Raw genomic sequence first — 23,703 nt, 5'->3', positions numbered from 1 at the left:
TTATCCCCTCTAGGCCTTTTGGCTTAGATCAAGTGTAAAAAAAGAAAGGATCTTGCGACAGATCGCATCCTGAGGCACGTTTTTTTTTGTGTGAATACTTGCACTTGGGTGACTTGTGAGCACATACTGATACATACGTTCCCTATCTGGGGACCATAAATTAAATGGATTTTTGAGAAAGGGAGCTGATTTGGAAGCTTGCTTCTGTCGCCCTATGCATTGACCTGATGTGGCAGTATCTTCGGGTAGTGAACAGTGCACCACCCCATTCCAGTGTTAAACAAGAAAGATTCTCATTTAATCCTCCGTGGGTGAGAATTTGAGTTTGAGAATTGGAGACCAAAATGATGAGTTGCACTGACTGGTTTATGAACGTCTATTCATTTAGCGTTTTAATGACCATGTTTGCACACTGATTGGTGTAAAAAAATAAAATAAAACTAAATAATAATAATCTAGCACACCTGTGCAGGTTTGACATGACATGACAGGTAGCTGTCTTGTGGGTGGTGCTGAATCCTGTTAAATGACATGAGGGTCTCATGCCTATACACAAGGGTGTGTCATTGCTGTTGCTTGACCATGCATTGGTTTCTGTGGTCAGTGAATGATAAAAACAAAATTTACCATCCATTGATGGATGGGAAATCCGCCATGAGGCATTTGTTTTTAGAAACTGCTGCTCACAACCAATGTTGCAATGGAGTGTCTCCATCTGCTGGTGGTATTGGAAAGGCATTAGTGCTATGACAGGGTCTGAAGAAGAAGAAGAAGAAGAAGAAGACGGAAAAAAATATATATAAAAAGAAAAAGAGAGAGAGAGAGAGAGACTGACTTAGTGAGCGAGTGAGTGAGAGAGTGAGAGTGAGTGAGAGTGAATGAGTGAGTGAGTGATTGAGTGAGTGAGTGAGTGAGAACAAATGAGTTAAAGCAAGTGAGTGAGAGAGAGATCGAATGAATGAAAATCTGAATGACAGAAAGAAAAAAGGATGAAGAAAGAAGCATGAAGAAAAAAAAATGTATATGGAGTTGCTGACATGAGTGCAATCTACAAAGCCGTTGAGGCTGATCCTCATGGGAGGATTATTGCACCAGGACCCTTAGCACTTTTAAAATGCCATTCAATGCCACGGGCTAGATGTAAACTGCAGATGACCATGTTGTGGTAGTTACCATGGATACCCAAGTGATGTGTGAGCTAACACATAGGCCCAACAGATTCCAAGAAGGCCAGAATCACCAGCGGCACCACCATCGATTGTCAGGTCACCCGGATTCAGCAAATACCAGAGTCCAAAATGATGCAGGTTTATACTGTTAATTTTCAGTTTATCGTTACAGTTGGTGTTATTCCATGTCGGAAGGGACACAGCTACAGCCAGTGTTGTAACTAGAGACAGGCAGGCAGCTATGTGCAACAAAGGTAGGCGTGTTGTTTTCATATGCAGATCTGAAATATTGTCTTATATGCAAGAGGAGGAGTGATGGGGGTTCAGGCAAAAGCCAGGCTATGGATTGCATTGCTAAATGCTCCATCAGAGTGCAATGGTCGCCTGTCCTTTTTTTAAGTGATGATGTGGGTTTAGCCTGTGCTGTATGTATGTATGGGTGGCTGACTGCCACCCACCCAGAAAGTGTATGGGAGGCTGGTTGGCTGCCAGCCTTCCTTCCATTCCTATGAGTAATGTGAGTGCTCATGAAGGGGACATGGTTGGGTCCACCCCTTTCCCGGTTATCCCCTCTAGGCCTTTTGGCTTAGATCAAGTGTAAAAAAAGAAAGGATCTTGCGACAGATCGCATCCTGAGGCACGTTTTTTTTTGTGTGAATACTTGCACTTGGGTGACTTGTGAGCACATACTGATACATATGTTCCCTATCTGGGGACCATAAATTAAATGGATTTTTGAGAAAGGGAGCTGATTTGGAAGCTTGCTTCTGTCGCCCTATGCATTGACCCGATGTGGCAGTATCTTCGGGTAGTGAACAGTGCACCACCCCATTCCAGTGTTAAACAAGAAAGATTCTCATTTAATCCTCCGTGGGTGAGAATTTGAGTTTGAGAATTGGAGACCAAAATGATGAGTTGCACTGACTGGTTTATGAACGTCTATTCATTTAGCGTTTTAATGACCATGTTTGCACACTGATTGGTGTAAAAAAATAAAATAAAACTAAATAATAATAATCTAGCACACCTGTGCAGGTTTGACATGACATGACAGGTAGCTGTCTTGTGGGTGGTGCTGAATCCTGTTAAATGACATGAGGGTCTCATGCCTATACACAAGGGTGTGTCATTGCTGTTGCTTGACCATGCATTGGTTTCTGTGGTCAGTGAATGATAAAAACAAAATTTACCATCCATTGATGGATGGGAAATCCGCCATGAGGCATTTGTTTTTAGAAACTGCTGCTCACAACCAATGTTGCAATGGAGTGTCTCCATCTGCTGGTGGTATTGGAAAGGCATTAGTGCTATGACAGGGTCTGAAGAAGAAGAAGAAGAAGAAGAAGACGGAAAAAAATATATATAAAAAGAAAAAGAGAGAGAGAGAGAGAGACTGACTTAGTGAGCGAGTGAGTGAGAGAGTGAGAGTGAGTGAGAGTGAATGAGTGAGTGATTGAGTGAGTGAGTGAGTGAGTGAGTGAGAACAAATGAGTTAAAGCAAGTGAGTGAGAGAGATCGAATGAATGAAAGTCTGAATGACAGAAAGAAAAAAGGATGAAGAAAGAAGCATGAAGAAAAAAAAATGTATATGGAGTTGCTGACATGAGTGCAATCTACAAAGCCGTTGAGGCTGATCCTCATGGGAGGATTATTGCACCAGGACCCTTAGCACTTTTAAAATGCCATTCAATGCCACGGGCTAGATGTAAACTGCAGATGACCATGTTGTGGTAGTTACCATGGATACCCAAGTGATGTGTGAGCTAACACATAGGCCCAACAGATTCCAAGAAGGCCAGAATCACCAGCGGCACCACCATCGATTGTCAGGTCACCCGGATTCAGCAAATACCAGAGTCCAAAATGATGCAGGTTTATACTGTTAATTTTCAGTTTATCGTTACAGTTGGTGTTATTCCATGTCGGAAGGGACACAGCTACAGCCAGTGTTGTAACTAGAGACAGGCAGGCAGCTATGTGCAACAAAGGTAGGCGTGTTGTTTTCATATGCAGATCTGAAATATTGTCTTATATGCAAGAGGAGGAGTGATGGGGGTTCAGGCAAAAGCCAGGCTATGGATTGCATTGCTAAATGCTCCATCAGAGTGCAATGGTCGCCTGTCCTTTTTTTAAGTGATGATGTGGGTTTAGCCTGTGCTGTATGTATGTATGGGTGGCTGACTGCCACCCACCCAGAAAGTGTATGGGAGGCTGGTTGGCTGCCAGCCTTCCTTCCATTCCTATGAGTAATGTGAGTGCTCATGAAGGGGACATGGTTGGGTCCACCCCTTTCCCGGTTATCCCCTCTAGGCCTTTTGGCTTAGATCAAGTGTAAAAAAAGAAAGGATCTTGCGACAGATCGCATCCTGAGGCACGTTTTTTTTTGTGTGAATACTTGCACTTGGGTGACTTGTGAGCACATACTGATACATACGTTCCCTATCTGGGGACCATAAATTAAATGGATTTTTGAGAAAGGGAGCTGATTTGGAAGCTTGCTTCTGTCGCCCTATGCATTGACCCGATGTGGCAGTATCTTCGGGTAGTGAACAGTGCACCACCCCATTCCAGTGTTAAACAAGAAAGATTCTCATTTAATCCTCCGTGGGTGAGAATTTGAGTTTGAGAATTGGAGACCAAAATGATGAGTTGCACTGACTGGTTTATGAACGTCTATTCATTTAGCGTTTTAATGACCATGTTTGCACACTGATTGGTGTAAAAAAATAAAATAAAACTAAATAATAATAATCTAGCACACCTGTGCAGGTTTGACATGACATGACAGGTAGCTGTCTTGTGGGTGGTGCTGAATCCTGTTAAATGACATGAGGGTCTCATGCCTATACACAAGGGTGTGTCATTGCTGTTGCTTGACCATGCATTGGTTTCTGTGGTCAGTGAATGATAAAAACAAAATTTACCATCCATTGATGGATGGGAAATCCGCCATGAGGCATTTGTTTTTAGAAACTGCTGCTCACAACCAATGTTGCAATGGAGTGTCTCCATCTGCTGGTGGTATTGGAAAGGCATTAGTGCTATGACAGGGTCTGAAGAAGAAGAAGAAGAAGAAGACGGAAAAAAATATATATAAAAAGAAAAAGAGAGAGAGAGAGAGAGAGACTGACTTAGTGAGCGAGTGAGTAAGAGAGTGAGTGAGAGTGAATGAGTGAGTGAGTGATTGAGTGAGTGAGTGAGTGAGTGAGTGAGAACAAATGAGTTAAAGCAAGTGAGTGAGAGAGATCGAATGAATGAAAGTCTGAATGACAGAAAGAAAAAAGGATGAAGAAAGAAGCATGAAGAAAAAAAAATGTATATGGAGTTGCTGACATGAGTGCAATCTACAAAGCCGTTGAGGCTGATCCTCATGGGAGGATTATTGCACCAGGACCCTTAGCACTTTTAAAATGCCATTCAATGCCACGGGCTAGATGTAAACTGCAGATGACCATGTTGTGGTAGTTACCATGGATACCCAAGTGATGTGTGAGCTAACACATAGGCCCAACAGATTCCAAGAAGGCCAGAATCACCAGCGGCACCACCATCGATTGTCAGGTCACCCGGATTCAGCAAATACCAGAGTCCAAAATGATGCAGGTTTATACTGTTAATTTTCAGTTTATCGTTACAGTTGGTGTTATTCCATGTCGGAAGGGACGCAGCTACAGCCAGTGGGGTAACTAGAGACAGGCAGGCAGCTATGTGCAACAAAGGTAGGCGTGTTGTTTTCATATGCAGATCTGAAATATTGTCTTATATGCAAGAGGAGGAGTGATGGGGGTTCAGGCAAAAGCCAGGCTATGGATTGCATTGCTAAATGCTCCATCAGAGTGCAATGGTTGCCTGTCCTTTTTTTAAGTGATGATGTGGGTTTAGCCTGTGCTGTATGTATGTATGGGTGGCTGACTGCCACCCACCCAGAAAGTGTATGGGAGGCTGGTTGGCTGCCAGCCTTCCTTCCATTCCTATGAGTAATGTGAGTGCTCATGAAGGGGACATGGTTGGGTCCACCCCTTTCCCGGTTATCCCCTCTAGGCCTTTTGGCTTAGATCAAGTGTAAAAAAAGAAAGGATCTTGCGACAGATCGCATCCTGAGGCACGTTTTTTTTTGTGTGAATACTTGCACTTGGGTGACTTGTGAGCACATACTGATACATACGTTCCCTATCTGGGGACCATAAATTAAATGGATTTTTGAGAAAGGGAGCTGATTTGGAAGCTTGCTTCTGTCGCCCTATGCATTGACCCGATGTGGCAGTATCTTCGGGTAGTGAACAGTGCACCACCCCATTCCAGTGTTAAACAAGAAAGATTCTCATTTAATCCTCCGTGGGTGAGAATTTGAGTTTGAGAATTGGAGACCAAAATGATGAGTTGCACTGACTGGTTTATGAACGTCTATTCATTTAGCGTTTTAATGACCATGTTTGCACACTGATTGGTGTAAAAAAATAAAATAAAACTAAATAATAATAATCTAGCACACCTGTGCAGGTTTGACATGACATGACAGGTAGCTGTCTTGTGGGTGGTGCTGAATCCTGTTAAATGACATGAGGGTCTCATGCCTATACACAAGGGTGTGTCATTGCTGTTGCTTGACCATGCATTGGTTTCTGTGGTCAGTGAATGATAAAAACAAAATTTACCATCCATTGATGGATGGGAAATCCGCCATGAGGCATTTGTTTTTAGAAACTGCTGCTCACAACCAATGTTGCAATGGAGTGTCTCCATCTGCTGGTGGTATTGGAAAGGCATTAGTGCTATGACAGGGTCTGAAGAAGAAGAAGAAGAAGAAGAAGAAGAAGACGGAAAAAAATATATATAAAAAGAAAAAGAGAGAGAGAGAGAGAGACTGACTTAGTGAGCGAGTGAGTGAGAGAGTGAGTGAGAGTGAATGAGTGAGTGAGTGATTGAGTGAGTGAGTGAGAACAAATGAGTTAAAGCAAGTGAGTGAGAGAGATCGAATGAATGAAAGTCTGAATGACAGAAAGAAAAAAGGATGAAGAAAGAAGCATGAAGAAAAAAAAATGTATATGGAGTTGCTGACATGAGTGCAATCTACAAAGCCGTTGAGGCTGATCCTCATGGGAGGATTATTGCACCAGGACCCTTAGCACTTTTAAAATGCCATTCAATGCCACGGGCTAGATGTAAACTGCAGATGACCATGTTGTGGTAGTTACCATGGATACCCAAGTGATGTGTGAGCTAACACATAGGCCCAACAGATTCCAAGAAGGCCAGAATCACCAGCGGCACCACCATCGATTGTCAGGTCACCCGGATTCAGCAAATACCAGAGTCCAAAATGATGCAGGTTTATACTGTTAATTTTCAGTTTATCGTTACAGTTGGTGTTATTCCATGTCGGAAGGGACGCAGCTACAGCCAGTGGGGTAACTAGAGACAGGCAGGCAGCTATGTGCAACAAAGGTAGGCGTGTTGTTTTCATATGCAGATCTGAAATATTGTCTTATATGCAAGAGGAGGAGTGATGGGGGTTCAGGCAAAAGCCAGGCTATGGATTGCATTGCTAAATGCTCCATCAGAGTGCAATGGTTGCCTGTCCTTTTTTTAAGTGATGATGTGGGTTTAGCCTGTGCTGTATGTATGTATGGGTGGCTGACTGCCACCCACCCAGAAAGTGTATGGGAGGCTGGTTGGCTGCCAGCCTTCCTTCCATTCCTATGAGTAATGTGAGTGCTCATGAAGGGGACATGGTTGGGTCCACCCCTTTCCCGGTTATCCCCTCTAGGCCTTTTGGCTTAGATCAAGTGTAAAAAAAGAAAGGATCTTGCGACAGATCGCATCCTGAGGCACGTTTTTTTTTGTGTGAATACTTGCACTTGGGTGACTTGTGAGCACATACTGATACATATGTTCCCTATCTGGGGACCATAAATTAAATGGATTTTTGAGAAAGGGAGCTGATTTGGAAGCTTGCTTCTGTCGCCCTATGCATTGACCCGATGTGGCAGTATCTTCGGGTAGTGAACAGTGCACCACCCCATTCCAGTGTTAAACAAGAAAGATTCTCATTTAATCCTCCGTGGGTGAGAATTTGAGTTTGAGAATTGGAGACCAAAATGATGAGTTGCACTGACTGGTTTATGAACGTCTATTCATTTAGCGTTTTAATGACCATGTTTGCACACTGATTGGTGTAAAAAAATAAAATAAAACTAAATAATAATAATCTAGCACACCTGTGCAGGTTTGACATGACATGACAGGTAGCTGTCTTGTGGGTGGTGCTGAATCCTGTTAAATGACATGAGGGTCTCATGCCTATACACAAGGGTGTGTCATTGCTGTTGCTTGACCATGCATTGGTTTCTGTGGTCAGTGAATGATAAAAACAAAATTTACCATCCATTGATGGATGGGAAATCCGCCATGAGGCATTTGTTTTTAGAAACTGCTGCTCACAACCAATGTTGCAATGGAGTGTCTCCATCTGCTGGTGGTATTGGAAAGGCATTAGTGCTATGACAGGGTCTGAAGAAGAAAAAGAAGAAGAAGAAGACGGAAAAAAATATATATAAAAAGAAAAAGAGAGAGAGAGAGACTGACTTAGTGAGCGAGTGAGTGAGAGAGTGAGTGAGAGTGAATGAGTGAGTGAGTGATTGAGTGAGTGAGTGAGAACAAATGAGTTAAAGCAAGTGAGTGAGAGAGATCGAATGAATGAAAGTCTGAATGACAGAAAGAAAAAAGGATGAAGAAAGAAGCATGAAGAAAAAAAAATGTATATGGAGTTGCTGACATGAGTGCAATCTACAAAGCCGTTGAGGCTGATCCTCATGGGAGGATTATTGCACCAGGACCCTTAGCACTTTTAAAATGCCATTCAATGCCACGGGCTAGATGTAAACTGCAGATGACCATGTTGTGGTAGTTACCATGGATACCCAAGTGATGTGTGAGCTAACACATAGGCCCAACAGATTCCAAGAAGGCCAGAATCACCAGCGGCACCACCATCGATTGTCAGGTCACCCGGATTCAGCAAATACCAGAGTCCAAAATGATGCAGGTTTATACTGTTAATTTTCAGTTTATTGTTACAGTTGGTGTTATTCCATGTCGGAAGGGACGCAGCTACAGCCAGTGGGGTAACTAGAGACAGGCAGGCAGCTATGTGCAACAAAGGTAGGCGTGTTGTTTTCATATGCAGATCTGAAATATTGTCTTATATGCAAGAGGAGGAGTGATGGGGGTTCAGGCAAAAGCCAGGCTATGGATTGCATTGCTAAATGCTCCATCAGAGTGCAATGGTCGCCTGTCCTTTTTTTAAGTGATGATGTGGGTTTAGCCTGTGCTGTATGTATGTATGGGTGGCTGACTGCCACCCACCCAGAAAGTGTATGGGAGGCTGGTTGGCTGCCAGCCTTCCTTCCATTCCTATGAGTAATGTGAGTGCTCATGAAGGGGACATGGTTGGGTCCACCCCTTTCCCGGTTATCCCCTCTAGGCCTTTTGGCTTAGATCAAGTGTAAAAAAAAGAAAGGATCTTGCGACAGATCGCATCCTGAGGCACGTTTTTTTTTGTGTGAATACTTGCACTTGGGTGACTTGTGAGCACATACTGATACATACGTTCCCTATCTGGGGACCATAAATTAAATGGATTTTTGAGAAAGGGAGCTGATTTGGAAGCTTGCTTCTGTCACCCTATGCATTGACCCGATGTGGCAGTATCTTCGGGTAGTGAACAGTGCACCACCCCATTCCAGTGTTAAACAAGAAAGATTCTCATTTAATCCTCCGTGGGTGAGAATTTGAGTTTGAGAATTGGAGACCAAAATGATGAGTTGCACTGACTGGTTTATGAACGTCTATTCATTTAGCGTTTTAATGACCATGTTTGCACACTGATTGGTGTAAAAAAATAAAATAAAACTAAATAATAATAATCTAGCACACCTGTGCAGGTTTGACATGACATGACAGGTAGCTGTCTTGTGGGTGGTGCTGAATCCTGTTAAATGACATGAGGGTCTCATGCCTATACACAAGGGTGTGTCATTGCTGTTGCTTGACCATGCATTGGTTTCTGTGGTCAGTGAATGATAAAAACAAAATTTACCATCCATTGATGGATGGGAAATCCGCCATGAGGCATTTGTTTTTAGAAACTGCTGCTCACAACCAATGTTGCAATGGAGTGTCTCCATCTGCTGGTGGTATTGGAAAGGCATTAGTGCTATGACAGGGTCTGAAGAAGAAGAAGACGGAAAAAAATATATATAAAAAGAAAAAGAGAGAGAGAGAGAGAGACTGACTTAGTGAGCGAGTGAGTGAGAGAGTGAGAGTGAGTGAGAGTGAATGAGTGAGTGAGTGATTGAGTGAGTGAGTGAGTGAGTGAGAACAAATGAGTTAAAGCAAGTGAGTGAGAGAGATCGAATGAATGAAAGTCTGAATGACAGAAAGAAAAAAGGATGAAGAAAGAAGCATGAAGAAAAAAAAATGTATATGGAGTTGCTGACATGAGTGCAATCTACAAAGCCGTTGAGGCTGATCCTCATGGGAGGATTATTGCACCAGGACCCTTAGCACTTTTAAAATGCCATTCAATGCCACGGGCTAGATGTAAACTGCAGATGACCGTGTTGTGGTAGTTACCATGGATACCCAAGTGATGTGTGAGCTAACACATAGGCCCAACAGATTCCAAGAAGGCCAGAATCACCAGCGGCACCACCATCGATTGTCAGGTCACCCGGATTCAGCAAATACCAGAGTCCAAAATGATGCAGGTTTATACTGTTAATTTTCAGTTTATCGTTACAGTTGGTGTTATTCCATGTCGGAAGGGACGCAGCTACAGCCAGTGGGGTAACTAGAGACAGGCAGGCAGCTATGTGCAACAAAGGTAGGCGTGTTGTTTTCATATGCAGATCTGAAATATTGTCTTATATGCAAGAGGAGGAGTGATGGGGGTTCAGGCAAAAGCCAGGCTATGGATTGCATTGCTAAATGCTCCATCAGAGTGCAATGGTCGCCTGTCCTTTTTTTAAGTGATGATGTGGGTTTAGCCTGTGCTGTATGTATGTATGGGTGGCTGACTGCCACCCACCCAGAAAGTGTATGGGAGGCTGGTTGGCTGCCAGCCTTCCTTCCATTCCTATGAGTAATGTGAGTGCTCATGAAGGGGACATGGTTGGGTCCACCCCTTTCCCGGTTATCCCCTCTAGGCCTTTTGGCTTAGATCAAGTGTAAAAAAAGAAAGGATCTTGCGACAGATCGCATCCTGAGGCACGTTTTTTTTTGTGTGAATACTTGCACTTGGGTGACTTGTGAGCACATACTGATACATACGTTCCCTATCTGGGGACCATAAATTAAATGGATTTTTGAGAAAGGGAGCTGATTTGGAAGCTTGCTTCTGTCGCCCTATGCATTGACCCGATGTGGCAGTATCTTCGGGTAGTGAACAGTGCACCACCCCATTCCAGTGTTAAACAAGAAAGATTCTCATTTAATCCTCCGTGGGTGAGAATTTGAGTTTGAGAATTGGAGACCAAAATGATGAGTTGCACTGACTGGTTTATGAACGTCTATTCATTTAGCGTTTTAATGACCATGTTTGCACACTGATTGGTGTAAAAAAATAAAATAAAACTAAATAATAATAATCTAGCACACCTGTGCAGGTTTGACATGACATGACAGGTAGCTGTCTTGTGGGTGGGGCTGAATCCTGTTAAATGACATGAGGGTCTCATGCCTATACACAAGGTTGTGTCATTGCTGTTGCTTGACCATGCATTGGTTTCTGTGGTCAGTGAATGATAAAAACAAAATTTACCATCCATTGATGGATGGGAAATCCGCCATGAGGCATTTGTTTTTAGAAACTGCTGCTCACAACCAATGTTGCAATGGAGTGTCTCCATCTGCTGGTGGTATTGGAAAGGCATTAGTGCTATGACAGGGTCTGAAGAAGAAGAAGAAGAAGACGGAAAAAAATATATATAAAAAGAAAAAGAGAGAGAGAGAGAGAGACTGACTTAGTGAGCGAGTGAGTGAGAGAGTGAGAGTGAGTGAGAGTGAATGAGAGTGAATGAGTGAGTGAGTGATTGAGTGAGTGAGTGAGTGAGTGAGAACAAATGAGTTAAAGCAAGTGAGTGAGAGAGATCGAATGAATGAAAGTCTGAATGACAGAAAGAAAAAATGATGAAGAAAGAAGCATGAAGAAAAAAAAATGTATATGGAGTTGCTGACATGAGTGCAATCTACAAAGCCGTTGAGGCTGATCCTCATGGGAGGATTATTGCACCAGGACCCTTAGCACTTTTAAAATGCCATTCAATGCCACGGGCTAGATGTAAACTGCAGATGACCATGTTGTGGTAGTTACCATGGATACCCAAGTGATGTGTGAGCTAACACATAGGCCCAACAGATTCCAAGAAGGCCAGAATCACCAGCGGCACCACCATCGATTGTCAGGTCACCCGGATTCAGCAAATACCAGAGTCCAAAATGATGCAGGTTTATACTGTTAATTTTCAGTTTATCGTTACAGTTGGTGTTATTCCATGTCGGAAGGGACGCAGCTACAGCCAGTGGGGTAACTAGAGACAGGCAGGCAGCTATGTGCAACAAAGGTAGGCGTGTTGTTTTCATATGCAGATCTGAAATATTGTCTTATATGCAAGAGGAGGAGTGATGGGGGTTCAGGCAAAAGCCAGGCTATGGATTGCATTGCTAAATGCTCCATCAGAGTGCAATGGTCGCCTGTCCTTTTTTTAAGTGATGATGTGGGTTTAGCCTGTGCTGTATGTATGTATGGGTGGCTGACTGCCACCCACCCAGAAAGTGTATGGGAGGCTGGTTGGCTGCCAGCCTTCCTTCCATTCCTATGAGTAATGTGAGTGCTCATGAAGGGGACATGGTTGGGTCCACCCCTTTCCCGGTTATCCCCTCTAGGCCTTTTGGCTTAGATCAAGTGTAAAAAAAGAAAGGATCTTGCGACAGATCGCATCCTGAGGCACGTTTTTTTTTTGTGTGAATACTTGCACTTGGGTGACTTGTGAGCACATACTGATACATACGTTCCCTATCTGGGGACCATAAATTAAATGGATTTTTGAGAAAGGGAGCTGATTTGGAAGCTTGCTTCTGTCGCCCTATGCATTGACCCGATGTGGCAGTATCTTCGGGTAGTGAACAGTGCACCACCCCATTCCAGTGTTAAACAAGAAAGATTCTCATTTAATCCTCCGTGGGTGAGAATTTGAGTTTGAGAATTGGAGACCAAAATGATGAGTTGCACTGACTGGTTTATGAACGTCTATTCATTTAGCGTTTTAATGACCATGTTTGCACACTGATTGGTGTAAAAAAATAAAATAAAACTAAATAATAATAATCTAGCACACCTGTGCAGGTTTGACATGACATGACAGGTAGCTGTCTTGTGGGTGGTGCTGAATCCTGTTAAATGACATGAGGGTCTCATGCCTATACACAAGGGTGTGTCATTGCTGTTGCTTGACCATGCATTGGTTTCTGTGGTCAGTGAATGATAAAAACAAAATTTACCATCCATTGATGGATGGGAAATCCGCCATGAGGCATTTGTTTTTAGAAACTGCTGCTCACAACCAATGTTGCAATGGAGTGTCTCCATCTGCTGGTGGTATTGGAAAGGCATTAGTGCTATGACAGGGTCTGAAGAAGAAGAAGAAGACGGAAAAAAATATATATAAAAAGAAAAAGAGAGAGAGAGAGACTGACTTAGTGAGCGAGTGAGTGAGAGAGTGAGAGTGAGTGAGAGTGAGTGAGTGAGTGAGTGATTGAGTGAGTGAGTGAGTGAGAACAAATGAGTTAAAGCAAGTGAGTGAGAGAGATCGAATGAATGAAAGTCTGAATGACAGAAAGAAAAAAGGATGAAGAAAGAAGCATGAAGAAAAAAAAATGTATATGGAGTTGCTGACATGAGTGCAATCTACAAAGCCGTTGAGGCTGATCCTCATGGGAGGATTATTGCACCAGGACCCTTAGCACTTTTAAAATGCCATTCAATGCCACGGGCTAGATGTAAACTGCAGATGACCATGTTGTGGTAGTTACCATGGATACCCAAGTGATGTGTGAGCTAACACATAGGCCCAACAGATTCCAAGAAGGCCAGAATCACCAGCGGCACCACCATCGATTGTCAGGTCACCCGGATTCAGCAAATACCAGAGTCCAAAATGATGCAGGTTTATACTGTTAATTTTCAGTTTATCGTTACAGTTGGTGTTATTCCATGTCGGAAGGGACGCAGCTACAGCCAGTGGGGTAACTAGAGACAGGCAGGCAGCTATGTGCAACAAAGGTAGGCGTGTTGTTTTCATATGCAGATCTGAAATATTGTCTTATATGCAAGAGGAGGAGTGATGGGGGTTCAGGCAAAAGCCAGGCTATGGATTGCATTGCTAAATGCTCCATCAGAGTGCAATGGTCGCCTGTCCTTTTTTTAAGTGATGATGTGGGTTTAGCCTGTGCTGTATGTATGTATGGGTGGCTGACTGCCACCCACCCAGAAAGTGTATGGGAGGCTGGTTGGCTGCCAGCCTTCCTTCCATTCCTATGAGTAATGTGAGTGCTCATGAAGGGGACATGGTTGGGTCCACCCCTTTCCCGGTTATCCCCTCTAGGCCTTTTGGCTTAGATCAAGTGTAAAAAAAGAAAGGATCTTGCGACAGATCGCATCCTGAGGCACGTTTTTTTTTTGTGTGAATACTTGCACTTGGGTGACTTGTGAGCACATACTGATACATACGTTCCCTATCTGGGGACCATAAATTAAATGGATTTTTGAGAAAGGGAGCTGATTTGGAAGCTTGCTTCTGTCGCCCTATGCATTGACCCGATGTGGCAGTATCTTCGGGTAGTGAACAGTGCACCACCCCATTCCAGTGTTAAACAAGAAAGATTCTCATTTAATCCTCCGTGGGTGAGAATTTGAGTTTGAGAATTGGAGACCAAAATGATGAGTTGCACTGACTGGTTTATGAACGTCTATTCATTTAGCGTTTTAATGACCATGTTTGCACACTGATTGGTGTAAAAAAATAAAATAAAACTAAATAATAATAATCTAGCACACCTGTGCAGGTTTGACATGACATGACAGGTAGCTGTCTTGTGGGTGGTGCTGAATCCTGTTAAATGACATGAGGGTCTCATGCCTATACACAAGGGTGTGTCATTGCTGTTGCTTGACCATGCATTGGTTTCTGTGGTCAGTGAATGATAAAAACAAAATTTACCATCCATTGATGGATGGGAAATCCGCCATGAGGCATTTGTTTTTAGAAACTGCTGCTCACAACCAATGTTGCAATGGAGTGTCTCCATCTGCTGGTGGTATTGGAAAGGCATTAGTGCTATGACAGGGTCTGAAGAAGAAGAAGAAGAAGAAGAAGAAGAAGACGGAAAAAAATATATATAAAAAGAAAAAGAGAGAGAGAGAGAGAGACTGACTTAGTGAGCGAGTGAGTGAGAGAGTGAGAGTGAGTGAGAGTGAATGAGTGAGTGAATGATTGAGTGAGTGAGTGAGTGAGTGAGAACAAATGAGTTAAAGCAAGTGAGTGAGAGAGATCGAATGAATGAAAGTCTGAATGACAGAAAGAAAAAAGGATGAAGAAAGAAGCATGAAGAAAAAAAAATGTATATGGAGTTGCTGACATGAGTGCAATCTACAAAGCCGTTGAGGCTGATCCTCATGGGAGGATTATTGCACCAGGACCCTTAGCACTTTTAAAATGCCATTCAATGCCACGGGCTAGATGTAAACTGCAGATGACCATGTTGTGGTAGTTACCATGGATACCCAAGTGATGTGTGAGCTAACACATAGGCCCAACAGATTCCAAGAAGGCCAGAATCACCAGCGGCACCACCATCGATTGTCAGGTCACCCGGATTCAGCAAATACCAGAGTCCAAAATGATGCAGGTTTATACTGTTAATTTTCAGTTTATCGTTACAGTTGGTGTTATTCCATGTCGGAAGGGACGCAGCTACAGCCAGTGGGGTAACTAGAGACAGGCAGGCAGCTATGTGCAACAAAGGTAGGCGTGTTGTTTTCATATGCAGATCTGAAATATTGTCTTATATGCAAGAGGAGGAGTGATGGGGGTTCAGGCAAAAGCCAGGCTATGGATTGCATTGCTAAATGCTCCATCAGAGTGCAATGGTCGCCTGTCCTTTTTTTAAGTGATGATGTGGGTTTAGCCTGTGCTGTATGTATGTATGGGTGGCTGACTGCCACCCACCCAGAAAGTGTATGGGAGGCTGGTTGGCTGCCAGCCTTCCTTCCATTCCTATGAGTAATGTGAGTGCTCATGAAGGGGACATGGTTGGGTCCACCCCTTTCCCGGTTATCCCCTCTAGGCCTTTTGGCTTAGATCAAGTGTAAAAAAAGAAAGGATCTTGCGACAGATCGCATCCTGAGGCACGTTTTTTTTTGTGTGAATACTTGCACTTGGGTGACTTGTGAGCACATACTGATACATACGTTCCCTATCTGGGGACCATAAATTAAATGGATTTTTGAGAAAGGGAGCTGATTTGGAAGCTTGCTTCTGTCGCCCTATGCATTGACCCGATGTGGCAGTATCTTCGGGTAGTGAACAGTGCACCACCCCATTCCAGTGTTAAACAAGAAAGATTCTCATTTAATCCTCCGTGGGTGAGAATTTGAGTTTGAGAATTGGAGACCAAAATGATGAGTTGCACTGACTGGTTTATGAACGTCTATTCATTTAGCGTTTTAATGACCATGTTTGCACACTGATTGGTGTAAAAAAATAAAATAAAACTAAATAATAATAATCTAGCACACCTGTGCAGGTTTGACATGACATGACAGGTAGCTGTCTTGTGGGTGGTGCTGAATCCTGTTAAATGACATGAGGGTCTCATGCCTATACACAAGGGTGTGTCATTGCTGTTGCTTGACCATGCATTGGTTTCTGTGGTCAGTGAATGATAAAAACAAAATTTACCATCCATTGATGGATGGGAAATCCGCCATGAGGCATTTGTTTTTAGAAACTGCTGCTCACAACCAATGTTGCAATGGAGTGTCTCCATCTGCTGGTGGTATTGGAAAGGCATTAGTGCTATGACAGGGTCTGAAGAAGAAGAAGAAGAAGACGGAAAAAAATATATATAAAAAGAAAAAGAGAGAGAGAGAGAGAGACTGACTTAGTGAGCGAGTGAGTGAGAGAGTGAGAGTGAGTGAGAGTGAATGAGTGAGTGAGTGATTGAGTGAGTGAGTGAGTGAGTGAGAACAAATGAGTTAAAGCAAGTGAGTGAGAGAGATCGAATGAATGAAAGTCTGAATGACAGAAAGAAAAAAGGATGAAGAAAGAAGCATGAAGAAAAAAAAATGTATATGGAGTTGCTGACATGAGTGCAATCTACAAAGCCGTTGAGGCTGATCCTCATGGGAGGATTATTGCACCAGGACCCTTAGCACTTTTAAAATGCCATTCAATGCCACGGGCTAGATGTAAACTGCAGATGACCATGTTGTGGTAGTTACCATGGATACCCAAGTGATGTGTGAGCTAACACATAGGCCCAACAGATTCCAAGAAGGCCAGAATCACCAGCGGCACCACCATCGATTGTCAGGTCACCCGGATTCAGCAAATACCAGAGTCCAAAATGATGCAGGTTTATACTGTTAATTTTCAGTTTATCGTTACAGTTTGTGTTATTCCATGTCGGAAGGGACGCAGCTACAGCCAGTGGGGTAACTAGAGACAGGCAGGCAGCTATGTGCAACAAAGGTAGGCGTGTTGTTTTCATATGCAGATCTGAAATATTGTCTTATATGCAAGAGGAGGAGTGATGGGGGTTCAGGCAAAAGCCAGGCTATGGATTGCATTGCTAAATGCTCCATCAGAGTGCAATGGTCGCCTGTCCTTTTTTTAAGTGATGATGTGGGTTTAGCCTGTGCTGTATGTATGTATGGGTGGCTGACTGCCACCCACCCAGAAAGTGTATGGGAGGCTGGTTGGCTGCCAGCCTTCCTTCCATTCCTATGAGTAATGTGAGTGCTCATGAAGGGGACATGGTTGGGTCCACCCCTTTCCCGGTTATCCCCTCTAGGCCTTTTGGCTTAGATCAAGTGTAAAAAAAGAAAGGATCTTGCGACAGATCGCATCCTGAGGCACGTTTTTTTTTTGTGTGAATACTTGCACTTGGGTGACTTGTGAGCACATACTGATACATACGTTCCCTATCTGGGGACCATAAATTAAATGGATTTTTGAGAAAGGGAGCTGATTTGGAAGCTTGCTTCTGTCGCCCTATGCATTGACCCGATGTGGCAGTATCTTCGGGTAGTGAACAGTGCACCACCCCATTCCAGTGTTAAACAAGAAAGATTCTCATTTAATCCTCCGTGGGTGAGAATTTGAGTTTGAGAATTGGAGACCAAAATGATGAGTTGCACTGACTGGTTTATGAACGTCTATTCATTTAGCGTTTTAATGACCATGTTTGCACACTGATTGGTGTAAAAAAATAAAATAAAACTAAATAATAATAATCTAGCACACCTGTGCAGGTTTGACATGACATGACAGGTAGCTGTCTTGTGGGTGGTGCTGAATCCTGTTAAATGACATGAGGGTCTCATGCCTATACACAAGGGTGTGTCATTGCTGTTGCTTGACCATGCATTGGTTTCTGTGGTCAGTGAATGATAAAAACAAAATTTACCATCCATTGATGGATGGGAAATCCGCCATGAGGCATTTGTTTTTAGAAACTGCTGCTCACAACCAATGTTGCAATGGAGTGTCTCTATCTGCTGGTGGTATTGGAAAGGCATTAGTGCTATGACAGGGTCTGAAGAAGAAGAAGAAGAAGACGGAAAAAAATATATATAAAAAGAAAAAGAGAGAGAGAGAGAGAGACTGACTTAGTGAGCGAGTGAGTGAGAGAGTGAGAGTGAGTGAGAGTGAATGAGTGAGTGAGTGATTGAGTGAGTGAGTGAGAACAAATGAGTTAAAGCAAGTGAGTGAGAGAGATCGAATGAATGAAAGTCTGAATGACAGAAAGAAAAAAGGATGAAGAAAGAAGCATGAAGAAAAAAAAATGTATATGGAGTTGCTGACATGAGTGCAATCTACAAAGCCGTTGAGGCTGATCCTCATGGGAGGATTATTGCACCAGGACCCTTAGCACTTTTAAAATGCCATTCAATGCCACGGACTAGATGTAAACTGCAGATGACCATGTTGTGGTAGTTACCATGGATACCCAAGTGATGTGTGAGCTAACACATAGGCCCAACAGATTCCAAGAAGGCCAGAATCACCAGCGGCACCACCATCGATTGTCAGGTCACCCGGATTCAGCAAATACCAGAGTCCAAAATGATGCAGGTTTATACTGTTAATTTTCAGTTTATCGTTACAGTTGGTGTTATTCCATGTCGGAAGGGACGCAGCTACAGCCAGTGGGGTAACTAGAGACAGGCAGGCAGCTATGTGCAACAAAGGTAGGCGTGTTGTTTTCATATGCAGATCTGAAATATTGTCTTATATGCAAGAGGAGGAGTGATGGGGGTTCAGGCAAAAGCCAGGCTATGGATTGCATTGCTAAATGCTCCATCAGAGTGCAATGGTCGCCTGTCCTTTTTTTAAGTGATGATGTGGGTTTAGCCTGTGCTGTATGTATGTATGGGTGGCTGACTGCCACCCACCCAGAAAGTGTATGGGAGGCTGGTTGGCTGCCAGCCTTCCTTCCATTCCTATGAGTAATGTGAGTGCTCATGAAGGGGACATGGTTGGGTCCACCCCTTTCCCGGTTATCCCCTCTAGGCCTTTTGGCTTAGATCAAGTGTAAAAAAAGAAAGGATCTTGCGACAGATCGCATCCTGAGGCACGTTTTTTTTTGTGTGAATACTTGCACTTGGGTGACTTGTGAGCACATACTGATACATACGTTCCCTATCTGGGGACCATAAATTAAATGGATTTTTGAGAAAGGGAGCTGATTTGGAAGCTTGCTTCTGTCGCCCTATGCATTGACCCGATGTGGCAGTATCTTCGGGTAGTGAACAGTGCACCACCCCATTCCAGTGTTAAACAAGAAAGATTCTCATTTAATCCTCCGTGGGTGAGAATTTGAGTTTGAGAATTGGAGACCAAAATGATGAGTTGCACTGACTGGTTTATGAACGTCTATTCATTTAGCGTTTTAATGACCATGTTTGCACACTGATTGGTGTAAAAAAATAAAATAAAACTAAATAATAATAATCTAGCACACCTGTGCAGGTTTGACATGACATGACAGGTAGCTGTCTTGTGGGTGGTGCTGAATCCTGTTAAATGACATGAGGGTCTCATGCCTATACACAAGGGTGTGTCATTGCTGTTGCTTGACCATGCATTGGTTTCTGTGGTCAGTGAATGATAAAAACAAAATTTACCATCCATTGATGGATGGGAAATCCGCCATGAGGCATTTGTTTTTAGAAACTGCTGCTCACAACCAATGTTGCAATGGAGTGTCTCCATCTGCTGGTGGTATTGGAAAGGCATTAGTGGTATGACAGGGTCTGAAGAAGAAGAAGAAGAAGAAGACGGAAAAAAATATATATAAAAAGAAAAAGAGAGAGAGAGAGAGAGACTGACTTAGTGAGCGAGTGAGTGAGAGAGTGAGAGTGAGTGAGAGTGAGTGAGTGATTGAGTGAGTGAGTGAGTGAGTGAGAACAAATGAGTTAAAGCAAGTGAGTGAGAGAGATCGAATGAATGAAAGTCTGAATGACAGAAAGAAAAAAGGATGAAGAAAGAAGCATGAAGAAAAAAAAATGTATATGGAGTTGCTGACATGAGTGCAATCTACAAAGCCGTTGAGGCTGATCCTCATGGGAGGATTATTGCACCAGGACCCTTAGCACTTTTAAAATGCCATTCAATGCCACGGGCTAGATGTAAACTGCAGATGACCATGTTGTGGTAGTTACCATGGGTACCCAAGTGATGTGTGAGCTAACACATAGGCCCAACAGATTCCAAGAAGGCCAGAATCACCAGCGGCACCACCATCGATTGTCAGGTCACCCGGATTCAGCAAATACCAGAGTCCAAAATGATGCAGGTTTATACTGTTAATTTTCAGTTTATCGTTACAGTTGGTGTTATTCCATGTCGGACGGGACGCAGCTACAGCCAGTGGGGTAACTAGAGACAGGCAGGCAGCTATGTGCAACAAAGGTAGGCGTGTTGTTTTCATATGCAGATCTGAAATATTGTCTTATATGCAAGAGGAGGAGTGATGGGGGTTCAGGCAAAAGCCAGGCTATGGATTGCATTGCTAAATGCTCCATCAGAGTGCAATGGTCGCCTGTCCTTTTTTTAAGTGATGATGTGGGTTTAGCCTGTGCTGTATGTATGTATGGGTGGCTGACTGCCACCCACCCAGAAAGTGTATGGGAGGCTGGTTGGCTGCCAGCCTTCCTTCCATTCCTATGAGTAATGTGAGTGCTCATGAAGGGGACATGGTTGGGTCCACCCCTTTCCCGGTTATCCCCTCTAGGCCTTTTGGCTTAGATCAAGTGTAAAAAAAGAAAGGATCTTGCGACAGATCGCATCCTGAGGCACGTTTTTTTTTGTGTGAATACTTGCACTTGGGTGACTTGTGAGCACATACTGATACATACGTTCCCTATCTGGGGACCATAAATTAAATGGATTTTTGAGAAAGGGAGCTGATTTGGAAGCTTGCTTCTGTCGCCCTATGCATTGACCCGATGTGGCAGTATCTTCGGGTAGTGAACAGTGCACCACCCCATTCCAGTGTTAAACAAGAAAGATTCTCATTTAATCCTCCGTGGGTGAGAATTTGAGTTTGAGAATTGGAGACCAAAATGATGAGTTGCACTGACTGGTTTATGAACGTCTATTCATTTAGCGTTTTAATGACCATGTTTGCACACTGATTGGTGTAAAAAAATAAAATAAAACTAAATAATAATAATCTAGCACACCTGTGCAGGTTTGACATGACATGACAGGTAGCTGTCTTGTGGGTGGTGCTGAATCCTGTTAAATGACATGAGGGTCTCATGCCTATACACAAGGGTGTGTCATTGCTGTTGCTTGACCATGCATTGGTTTCTGTGGTCAGTGAATGATAAAAACAAAATTTACCATCCATTGATGGATGGGAAATCCGCCATGAGGCATTTGTTTTTAGAAACTGCTGCTCACAACCAATGTTGCAATGGAGTGTCTCCATCTGCTGGTGGTATTGGAAAGGCATTAGTGCTATGACAGGGTCTGAAGAAGAAGAAGAAGAAGAAGACGGAAAAAAATATATATAAAAAGAAAAAGAGAGAGAGAGAGAGAGACTGACTTAGTGAGCGAGTGAGTGAGAGAGTGAGAGTGAGTGAGAGTGAATGAGTGAGTGAGTGATTGAGTGAGTGAGTGAGTGAGTGAGAACAAATGAGTTAAAGCAAGTGAGTGAGAGAGATCGAATGAATGAAAGTCTGAATGACAGAAAGAAAAAAGGATGAAGAAAGAAGCATGAAGAAAAAAAAATGTATATGGAGTTGCTGACATGAGTGCAATCTACAAAGCCGTTGAGGCTGATCCTCATGGGAGGATTATTGCACCAGGACCCTTAGCACTTTTAAAATGCCATTCAATGCCACGGGCTAGATGTAAACTGCAGATGACCATGTTGTGGTAGTTACCATGGATACCCAAGTGATGTGTGAGCTAACACATAGGCCCAACAGATTCCAAGAAGGCCAGAATCACCAGCGGCACCACCATCGATTGTCAGGTCACCCGGATTCAGCAAATACCAGAGTCCAAAATGATGCAGGTTTATACTGTTAATTTTCAGTTTATCGTTACAGTTGGTGTTATTCCATGTCGGAAGGGACGCAGCTACAGCCAGTGGGGTAACTAGAGACAGGCAGGCAGCTATGTGCAACAAAGGTAGACGTGTTGTTTTCATATGCAGATCTGAAATATTGTCTTATATGCAAGAGGAGGAGTGATGGGGGTTCAGGCAAAAGCCAGGCTATGGATTGCATTGCTAAATGCTCCATCAGAGTGCAATGGTCGCCTGTCCTTTTTTTAAGTGATGATGTGGGTTTAGCCTGTGCTGTATGTATGTATGGGTGGCTGACTGCCACCCACCCAGAAAGTGTATGGGAGGCTGGTTGGCTGCCAGCCTTCCTTCCATTCCTATGAGTAATGTGAGTGCTCATGAAGGGGACATGGTTGGGTCCACCCCTTTCCCGGTTATCCCCTCTAGGCCTTTTGGCTTAGATCAAGTGTAAAAAAAGAAAGGATCTTGCGACAGATCGCATCCTGAGGCACGTTTTTTTTTTGTGTGAATACTTGCACTTGGGTGACTTGTGAGCACATACTGATACATACGTTCCCTATCTGGGGACCATAAATTAAATGGATTTTTGAGAAAGGGAGCTGATTTGGAAGCTTGCTTCTGTCGCCCTATGCATTGACCCGATGTGGCAGTATCTTCGGGTAGTGAACAGTGCACCACCCCATTCCAGTGTTAAACAAGAAAGATTCTCATTTAATCCTCCGTGGGTGAGAATTTGAGTTTGAGAATTGGAGACCAAAATGATGAGTTGCACTGACTGGTTTATGAACGTCTATTCATTTAGCGTTTTAATGACCATGTTTGCACACTGATTGGTGTAAAAAAATAAAATAAAACTAAATAATAATAATCTAGCACACCTGTGCAGGTTTGACATGACATGACAGGTAGCTGTCTTGTGGGTGGTGCTGAATCCTGTTAAATGACATGAGGGTCTCATGCCTATACACAAGGGTGTGTCATTGCTGTTGCTTGACCATGCATTGGTTTCTGTGGTCAGTGAATGATAAAAACAAAATTTACCATCCATTGATGGATGGGAAATCCGCCATGAGGCATTTGTTTTTAGAAACTGCTGCTCACAACCAATGTTGCAATGGAGTGTCTCCATCTGCTGGTGGTATTGGAAAGGCATTAGTGCTATGACAGGGTCTGAAGAAGAAGAAGAAGAAGACGGAAAAAAATATATATAAAAAGAAAAAGAGAGAGAGAGAGAGAGACTGACTTAGTGAGCGAGTGAGTGAGAGAGTGAGAGTGAGTGAGAGTGAATGAGTGAGTGAGTGAGAACAAATGAGTTAAAGCAAGTGAGTGAGAGAGATCGAATGAATGAAAGTCTGAATGACAGAAAGAAAAAAGGATGAAGAAAGAAGCATGAAGAAAAAAAAATGTATATGGAGTTGCTGACATGAGTGCAATCTACAAAGCCGTTGAGGCTGATCCTCATGGGAGGATTATTGCACCAGGACCCTTAGCACTTTTAAAATGCCATTCAATGCCACGGGCTAGATGTAAACTGCAGATGACCATGTTGTGGTAGTTACCATGGATACCCAAGTGATGTGTGAGCTAACACATAGGCCCAACAGATTCCAAGAAGGCCAGAATCACCAGCGGCACCACCATCGATTGTCAGGTC

At 43.3% G+C, this 23,703-nt stretch overlaps 14 pseudogenes; all 14 read left to right on the top strand.

Annotated features, from left to right (window-relative positions):
* Window positions 1-2: 2 nt before the first annotated feature.
* LOC130289267 (U2 spliceosomal RNA) lies at window positions 3-266 on the top strand (annotated as a pseudogene).
* Window positions 267-1,734: 1,468 nt separating this feature from the next.
* LOC130287312 (U2 spliceosomal RNA) lies at window positions 1,735-1,998 on the top strand (annotated as a pseudogene).
* Window positions 1,999-3,468: 1,470 nt separating this feature from the next.
* LOC130286393 (U2 spliceosomal RNA) lies at window positions 3,469-3,732 on the top strand (annotated as a pseudogene).
* A 1,467-nt stretch (window positions 3,733-5,199) lies between these two features.
* LOC130286392 (U2 spliceosomal RNA) lies at window positions 5,200-5,463 on the top strand (annotated as a pseudogene).
* A 1,462-nt stretch (window positions 5,464-6,925) lies between these two features.
* LOC130287301 (U2 spliceosomal RNA) lies at window positions 6,926-7,189 on the top strand (annotated as a pseudogene).
* Window positions 7,190-8,641: 1,452 nt separating this feature from the next.
* Window positions 8,642-8,906, top strand: LOC130289389 (U2 spliceosomal RNA; annotated as a pseudogene).
* Window positions 8,907-10,364: 1,458 nt separating this feature from the next.
* On the top strand, window positions 10,365-10,628 carry LOC130286391 (U2 spliceosomal RNA; annotated as a pseudogene).
* A 1,474-nt stretch (window positions 10,629-12,102) lies between these two features.
* LOC130287974 (U2 spliceosomal RNA) lies at window positions 12,103-12,367 on the top strand (annotated as a pseudogene).
* Window positions 12,368-13,820: 1,453 nt separating this feature from the next.
* On the top strand, window positions 13,821-14,085 carry LOC130287973 (U2 spliceosomal RNA; annotated as a pseudogene).
* Window positions 14,086-15,561: 1,476 nt separating this feature from the next.
* Window positions 15,562-15,825, top strand: LOC130286390 (U2 spliceosomal RNA; annotated as a pseudogene).
* Window positions 15,826-17,289: 1,464 nt separating this feature from the next.
* On the top strand, window positions 17,290-17,554 carry LOC130287972 (U2 spliceosomal RNA; annotated as a pseudogene).
* Window positions 17,555-19,010: 1,456 nt separating this feature from the next.
* On the top strand, window positions 19,011-19,274 carry LOC130286388 (U2 spliceosomal RNA; annotated as a pseudogene).
* A 1,459-nt stretch (window positions 19,275-20,733) lies between these two features.
* LOC130286387 (U2 spliceosomal RNA) lies at window positions 20,734-20,997 on the top strand (annotated as a pseudogene).
* A 1,467-nt stretch (window positions 20,998-22,464) lies between these two features.
* LOC130287971 (U2 spliceosomal RNA) lies at window positions 22,465-22,729 on the top strand (annotated as a pseudogene).
* Window positions 22,730-23,703: the final 974 nt, after the last annotated feature.

The sequence above is a fragment of the Hyla sarda genome, chromosome 8 (assembly GCF_029499605.1).
Source record: "Hyla sarda isolate aHylSar1 chromosome 8, aHylSar1.hap1, whole genome shotgun sequence".
NCBI lineage: Eukaryota > Metazoa > Chordata > Amphibia > Anura > Hylidae > Hyla > Hyla sarda.
This window is presented reverse-complemented; position numbering and strand designations above follow the sequence as displayed.